General features: G+C 49.7%; 1 long non-coding RNA gene across 1 annotated transcript in view; it reads right to left on the bottom strand.

The window, feature by feature from the left end:
* LOC142488602 (uncharacterized) overlaps positions 1-8,128 on the bottom strand; it is a 41,975-nt gene extending 33,847 nt beyond the window's left edge. Inside the window, exon 1 of the long non-coding RNA XR_012799526.1 lies at positions 8,028-8,128. This is a non-coding gene — a long non-coding RNA (uncharacterized LOC142488602). The remainder of the gene's footprint in view (positions 1-8,027) is intronic.
* Positions 8,129-8,464: the final 336 nt, after the last annotated feature.

The following is an 8,464-nucleotide window of genomic DNA, read 5'->3' as shown; positions in this document are numbered from 1 at the left end:
CCCTATGCATCACCGATTGTGGTGGTATGAAAGAAAAATGGGTCTGTTTGATTGTGCGTTAACTACAGAACATTGAACAGACGTACTGTACCTGACCAATACACGCTACCACGAATAGAGGAGATCCTCAGCGCATTGTCCGGAAGCCAGTGGTTTAGCGTGTTGGACCTTCGATCTGGGTATTACCAGGTTCCTATGAGCCCAGCTGATCAAGAGAAGACGGCGTTCGTCTGTCCTCTGGGATTTTATTAGTTCACCCGGATGCCCCAAGGTATCTGCGGTGCTCCCGCCAATTTTCAACGGCTTATGGAGAAAACGATTGGAGATATGTGTCCTCGTGAGTGTCTGGTTTACCTAGATGACATAATTGTGTTCGGAACCACACTTGAAGAACACGAGACTAGGCTGATGAAAGTGCTGGATCGCTTAGGGAAAGAAGGCCTGAAGCTCTCCTTGGATAAGTGCCACTTCTGTCGAACATCAGTCACTTATGTGGGTCATATAGTGTCTGCAGATGGAGTGGCCACCAACCCGGCCAAGACCCGAGAATGTGATGGAGCGGAGGTCTTTTCTCGGGTTCTGTGGATACTACCAACGGTTTGTGGATGGATACTCCAAGAAGGCGGCTGTGCTGAACAATCTGCTGAAGGTCTATCCAGAGGAACCCAAGCAGAAGAAGACCACCCCAAGAACTCCCTTCGGGGATTGGTGGACGTCCGGTTGTGAAGAAGCGTTTAAGGGGCTGAAGAATAGTTTTACAGAGGCTCCCGTTCTAGCCTATGCTGACCCGGAGAAGCCTTACATTCTGCATGTGGATGCCAGCCTCAATGGATTGGGAGCTGTGCTACACCAGAAATACCCCACTGGACTTCGCCCTGTGGCCTATGCCAGTAGAAGTTTGACTTCAAGTGAAAAGAACTATCCAGTTCACAAATTGGAGTTCCTTGCCCTCTAATGGGCCATATCTGAAAAACTACATGACTACCTATATGGGGTCACCTTCGAGGTCCGAACAGACAACAATCCACTGACCTATGTACAAACCACGGCCAAGTTAGATGCGACCGGTCATAGATGGTTGGCCACCCTCGCCAATTACCAGTTTTCTTTGAAATATATGCCTGGACCTCTCAATATAGGGGCCGATGCTCTATCTAGGAGATCGGGACTGGGTCAGACCGCCGACGATGGTCCTTGGGAAGAAATTCCAGGTCCAGGAATGAGAGCTATGTGTTCCACTGCTGCTATTGTAAACGATCGAGTGGCATTCTCCGAGCTATGAGTAGCGGATTCTTTAGGGTGTCGACCTCAAGCCCTTCCAGAAGCTTACTGCCACCCCGATGGCATGGGTCTAACCCAAGACGTTATCTTCACGGTGAAGGAACTGGTACTAGCACAGACACATGATCCTGCGGCTAAGGCTGTCCGAAAGGCTCTACACAAAAATGACTCTTCACTGGTGAAACGGGCTCCTCCCGATGATGTGAGCCTCCTCATGAGAGAATGGGATAAGTTTGAGATGGATAACGGCCTACTCTATAGGCTTGTTCAATTCCACAATCATCCTGACCGTCGACAACTATTTCTACCCCGGTGTATGCAAGGTCTCGTTTTAAGATCACTACATGATGATCATGGACATTTGGGGGTGGATAAGACCTTGGCTTTAGTGCGAGACCGGTTCTTCTGGCCTGGAATGCGGGAGTCAATTGAACAACACTGCAGGAAATGTCTACGGGGCATTCATAGGAAGACACTTCCCACCCGTGCTGCCCCAATGGGCCATCTCAAAAGCTCCGGGCCTATGGATTTAGTTCGTATGGACTTTTTGTGCATAGAGCCAGATTCAAAGGGTATAGGAAATGTGCTAGTAGTGACAGATCACTACACTCGATACGCTCAAGCCTTTCCCACGAAAACCAGAAGGCTACCACCGTGGCTAAAGTGCTGTGGGAGAAGTATTTTGTGCATTATGGTCTGCCCAGCAGGATGCACTCAGACCAGGGACAAGATTTCGAGAGCAAGCTGATCAAAGAGTTGCTAACCCTGTTGAATATTCAGAAGTCAAGGACTACTCCCTACCATCCAGAGGGAGATGCGCTCCCTGAAAGATTTAATTGGACATTTCTGGGCATGCTAGGCACTCTGAAAGATTTCCAAAAAGGAGAATGGAGTAAACATGTTGAGGCCTTGGTGCATGCCTACATTTGCACTATGCATGAGTCCACAGGGTACACCCCATACTTCATGATGTTCGGGAGAGAAGCCAGACTGCCAATCGACATCCGCCTATGGGTATCTACCGACGGGGTACCCAACATGGCTCATTACCGATATGTGCAGAGACTCCAGGACAGTCTGCACCGTGCCTATCAGTTAGACGAAAGAGCCACCGCTAGACTGAATGCCAATAATAAAAGAAGGTACGACCACAAAGTATGCTATAAAGAGCTCCAACCGGGAGATGCAGTTCTCCTACGCAACTTAGGGATTCCCGGCAAGCACAAGTTAGCTGATCGCTGGAGAGAGGGGCCTTTTCAAGTAGAGTCCCAAATGCCGGGCCTCCCTGTTTATCGCATACGTGACGTGAATGGCAGGGTAAAGTCTCGCACCGAAACCACTTGTTACCTATCCCACAACTGGGAGAAAGTGAACCCGAAACAGAAACAGAAACAGTAATAAACGACAGTGAGCCTGAAGAGTCTACCGAGAATTCAGGGCCCACAGATGAAACAATTCAAGATCCTTTGGAGGGAACATCCAACAGAGATTGGTGGGCACCTCCCGAAGGAGCAACGGGTAATGGGCCTGCTATTCAAGTACCTTCATCAGGAAATTCACCAAGTAACCAACCGTTAGATCCTACCACTCCGAGTATTATGCCTCAAAGAGACAATGTTCAGTTACAAAGAGACTTTCCCCAAACTGGTTCACCCTCTGCCAGAGAGTCTAGGCCTCAAGCCTACGATGGTCTCTCTCAAGATGAAGAAATGGAGACTCGCAGGAGCCAGCGAGTGAGACGCCCTCCCACTAGAGTGGCTTATGATTCATTAGGGGCACCTCACTATGAGTCTCAGCAGCAAGCTAAAGCCAAGCTAGCCTCAGTTATAAATATGTTTGTTGAACTGTACAATCTCGTTTAGAGTCATCGTTAAGTTGTATTTTAACAATGTATTTTTATTATATAATATTGTTATGCATGGGTTAGTTCAAGCGGGGACATTGATGTTTTCACCAGGGGGAGGATGTAGCCAAATACCCTCCGGTCCCCCCGTGCTTCCGGTTTCCCCCCCCCCCTCTCCTTACCATCAGAGATGTGCGGCGGGGTGATGGAGTCGCGGGCGGTTCCCTCTGCAGGGCGCCGCCATGTTGGTGTATGCGCGCGCACGCGCAGCGAGGTTGCGCATGAGCAGGGCAACTCCGCAGCGGCCATTTCAGGGGGCGCACGAGTGCAAGCTGCAGAGCGGCAGCCATTAGAGGGAGAGCATGAGGCTCCCTATGTAAAGCCTGCAGATAGAACTACAATCCCCATGATGCTCAGGGGCAGTGACACCACCTGACACCAGGGAGCCAGTAGGGCTGCAGGATTCTGCTGAATAGCAGGAAAGACTATTGCATGCTGGAACAGGAAGCAGTAAGTGAAGATCAGGAGCCTGAAGCTGCAGAGAACAGTGCAGTTCTACGTGGGATCACGTTGCGGTATTGCAGACGCCTCAAGGATTCTCCTGGTTAGGACCATAACCAGGAAGGCATTATATTAAAGTGCACCAACGGGCCCGAACACAGGGAAGCTCTGTCCCTCACACACACTCTAATCTATAGCTGGTGGACACTAAGAGGTAAAGTGACCTGGCACATTGGTACACCAAGGACTAGGGTGATATTAAGACTGACACTAAAGTGGTGCAACCATTTACATGTGTGGGGTGATGTGATGATATTCATGCAGGGGAATGTCATGCTGTTTATGTATGAAACGTTATGCAAAGGTTATTATTATTATGCTAAGTAAATACTGTTTTATCCAACTGCGTGTGGTTACTGTATATGTTTGTTCTTATAAGGGAACACTCCCACCAAGTTGGGATCCCTCATCAGTGGAGGCGCTGCACCCAGTGTAAGTATACCCCAGGCTCCCAGTGGCGGAGGCTCAGGCCTCTTGTTAGCCTCACAGGTGACAGCAGCATCAGTAGTTACCGTACCACAGGGGTGCAAGGGCTACACATACATTGTTGCTTATTAGCTCTGTACTGCCTCTTCAATTATGGGATCCTACTCCAAATTGCTTTTAAAATGTACTTTCCATTTGATTTACCATTTAGGTAACATTACTATAATGAGAAAATTATCTTAATGAATTATAGAAATAGTCTATTAACTGGACAGTTACTTGACTAATTCAGTCATTGAATAATCTTTAAAAAGATGTGGTATTGTGCTTGACTGCAGACAAAGGCCATTTAAAAAAAAAAAGTTGTGTGTGCTGTGCACGCGCATAGTAAGTGAAACTTCTTTGACTTTTGTCACAGAAATTGTATTTGTATTGGCGATGTTTTAATTAAAAATCAAAATACAATTTCATTGACAAAACGCAAATAAATTTGACTTATAACGCACGTGCTCGGCACACATCCCCTGTATTAGCTATTTGCACTAAGTGTGAATTCCTTGTGTGTATGTGTGTCAATCAGTGTGTGTGTGTGTGTGTGCGTCAGTCAGTGTGTGTGTGTGTGTGTGTGTGTGTGCGTCAGTCAGTGTGTGTGTGTGTGTGTGTGTGTGTGTGTGTGTCAGACAGTGTATGTGTGTATGTCAGACAGTGTATGTGTGTATGTGTGTCAGCCAGTGTGTGTGTGTATGTGTATCAGTCAGTGTGTGTGTGTGTATGTGTGTCAGTCAGTGTGTGTGTATGTGTGTCAGTCAGTGTGTGCGTGTATGTGTGTCAGTCAGTGTATGTGTGTATGTATCAGTCTGTTGCTAGGATACGGCAGGTGCTGGGTAGACAATTACCCTCTATTGGCTATAGAGGGCAGGGTATTTGCCCACAGTGCACAGATTTCAGGGCAGCTCCCTCTTTGCACATGAACACTGACAGGAGAGGGTTTCCTGGGTGGGAACAGTGACAGGAGAGGGTCCCCTGGGTGGGGACAGTGACAGGGGAGGGACCCCTGGGTGGGGACAGTGACAGGTGAGGAGGGACCCCTGGGCGGGGACAGTGACAGGAGAGGGACCCCTGGGTGGGGACAGTGACAGGTGAGGAGGGACCCCTGTGTGGGGACAGTGACAGGGGAGGGACCCCTGGGTGGGGACAGTGACAGGTGAGGAGGGACCCCTGGGTGGGGACAGTGACAGGTGAGGAGGGACCCCTGGGTGGGGACAGTGACAGGTGAGGAGGGACCCCTGGGTGGGGACAGTGACAGGGGAGGGACCCCTGGGTGGGGACAGTGACAGGTGAGGAGGGACCCCTGGGTGGGGACAGTGACAGGTGAGGAGGGACCCCTGGGTGGGGACAGTGACAGGTGAGGAGGGACCCCTGGGTGGGGACAGTGACAGGTGAGGAGGGACCCCTGGGCGGGGACAGTGACAGGAGAGGGACCCTAGGGTGGGGACAGTGACAGGTGAGGAGGGACCCCTGGGTGGGGACAGTGACAGGGGAGGGACCCCTGGGTGGGGACAGTGACAGGTGAGGAGGGACCCCTGGGCGGGGACAGTGACAGGAGAGGGACCCCTGGGTGGGGACAGTGACAGGTGAGGAGGGACCCCTGGGCGGGGACAGTGACAGGAGAGGGTCCCCTGGACCCTGTGCCTCATAAATCTGTCCTTAAGCCCAGGTCACAGTCCTGAGCCAGCCCTGGCATTCTATCCCCCCATTACTCCCTGCCTGAGGTCCCGTCCCAGGGGTGGTTGCACTCATTGTCTCACAAGTGAACCTGTCTCCATCCAGGAGACTGGGGACCCGGAAGTGTGTGTTCAGCAAGAACCACAAGTACCACAATACACTGAGCGGGCTGGAACCCGGAAGTGGGGGTCTCAGCCTGACATGCGCCCATTCGCTGCACCTCGATTATGTGACCCTTTCCCCTGCCCCCCGCTCGGACATTATTGGGGGTCTCCCTCACCATGGCTCCTCCTCGCAGCTGCTGCTGCCGCTGCCGCTCTCCAGACCTTCCTCCCGGCAGGCCTCGCTGCTTCCGGCCTCCCCGGTACCGGAGGGGGCACAGGAAAGGGATAATGTAGCCCGCGCCAGAGACATCAGAGCGTTTCCTGCTGCAGGAGGCTCCCGGCGGAGGTACGGGGCCACAAGGGGGTTACAGGAGGGTACAAAAATGCGCATGGGGCGCTCTTCCTCACCTCCCTCTGATGGTGCTGTGGGGGACGCATTCCCTTGCACAGCCAACACCAACCGCCTCTTCTGCCGCCATCACAGCTGCGCATGCGCGGCATGGGAGCGGGAGCGGCAATGGCGGACGCTGACTCACCCCCGATAGCAGCACAGTTGCGCAGCATGCAGACCCCGCAGCCATTGGTGTTGGCTTCCTCCGGCAGCCGGGTCAGCGGCCTCCAGCCCCCCGGGGAGCTGCTGTAACAATGCATCTGGGGGGAATGCCGGCACGCATGTGCTGGAGCGACCAGGGCTGAGGGGAGGGGTTAGCCAACACAACAGTGCATGTGCGGCATGGCAGCAGGCAGCCAGCGGGGAACAGCAGCCGCCGGCGCCGCATATGTCAGCGGCCGTGTGGGGGTTGCGGCGGCCATCAGGAGCGGCGCCGGCGGCTATCGCCGCCGCCGCCGCATCTGATTTTGTGAGCGGGTGTGATGTCAGTGTTGGGCTGAGCGAGAACACAGCCCGGCCTCAACTGCCAGCACTGACGTCACATCCGTTTCATTTCTGTCTCCACAATCCATTTTTGCCCCAGTTCAAATGAGGTGCCACTAAGGAAGTTTCACTTCAAAAACAGAGAAGTGAGAGGAACGTTAAAATAAAAAAAACCAGTATTGGTAACTAGACGTTTAAGATTTGCAAAGCAGCATACTGATTCTAACACAAGGTAAATGAACTGAGGATGCACACACTGTGCAAGGTCAGCTGACAAGGTCTGTGCCCTCCAAAACGCAAAAGCATTGTTTAAAAATCAATGACACCCTCTCTGCTTTATGTTGCCATTTAATAGTAATTCTCATGTGAAGTCTTTCAATAGAACTTTAATCATTGCTAGAAATCTGACACAAGTCTGTGCTTCACTGTTGCACTTTGTCCATCTTCATTTATTAACTTATCCCACAGCAGTAACTTCTCTTTGATTACATGGAATTAGTGTTAAGATTTTTACTAATATTTATCCTACTGTATCTGTTTACCTCCACTACAATACTTAGGCTGCGGCCATAGTGCGCGCGATGCTGCGCGTGTACGATCAAAAACATTTAATCAATCAGGATGGCCATACTGCATGCGATGCGGCACGCGCAGGATTTTGAAAAGACAAAAAAAATTGATTTTTCACGTGACGGCGCGTCACGGGAGCGTTTGAGCCAATCAGGGTGAACCAGTCTGGTTACATCATGGCCACGCCTCCCCATCGTGAGCGCATCTGAGTCACTGCATTGCGCGCCTGCACTATGTCCAACAGCTTAGATTGTATGCTCTTCGGTGTTTCCATTTAGGTGAGTAGCACTCTCCCTTCTATTATCTTGATCAGTCAAAATGTATCTTATATTGTACAATGCTAAGTACATATTCAGTTATATATAAGATGTATTTTTATTTTTAATCTATGCATCACAGTCTGTGTGTGTTGTGTCTGTAATATAACCCTGGGTATACAAGAAAAACAGTATGCACACCTCAATGTATATTCCTTGTCACCATTTTCTAGTTGAAATAAAATACATAAAAACTGTAGTTCATGTTATCTTTCAATCTGGTAACTGAAACGTTTCAATTCAATAGTTTTTTTTCAACTTCAAATGACTTAAATGACAATAACAATGTTTAAGTTGAAGATAATTCATTTAAACATCTACAGTACCTTCTTATTATTTCAAAATATGATTGTTTTGCTGCTCCATTGCAGGAACATCCCATTCAGAATCAATAATTTAAAATGTTGCTGAAAACAAGGTGCCAACTGCCAAACTGTTTAAAATTTAAAGGCCTATCATATGCAACATGATGTACAAGTGCAGCATTAACCATCATCCCCTGGTATGCCCTTGGTGCATGCAGTTTTTTGATGGATTACTGCTTACCCTCAAGTGACATCTGCATCCAATTTCCTTCAGGTATGCTACATATTTCTGCTGTTGTTGTTTCTTTATACTAAGAGCCCCTTTATAATCTGAGAGCAGGTAGAGATCCAGTCTCCAGTACCATCCGTGTGCTTTATTAATGTCTGAAATGGACTATCTCTCAAAATAATTAAATCCATTGTTTCCAGTAATCTTTGTTAGAAAATAGGCTTCAGGC

Source organism: Ascaphus truei, chromosome 2, assembly GCF_040206685.1.
Source record: "Ascaphus truei isolate aAscTru1 chromosome 2, aAscTru1.hap1, whole genome shotgun sequence".
Taxonomy (NCBI): domain Eukaryota; kingdom Metazoa; phylum Chordata; class Amphibia; order Anura; family Ascaphidae; genus Ascaphus; species Ascaphus truei.
The sequence above is the reverse complement of the archived record's forward strand: the minus strand, read 5'-3'. Positions and strand labels throughout refer to the sequence as shown.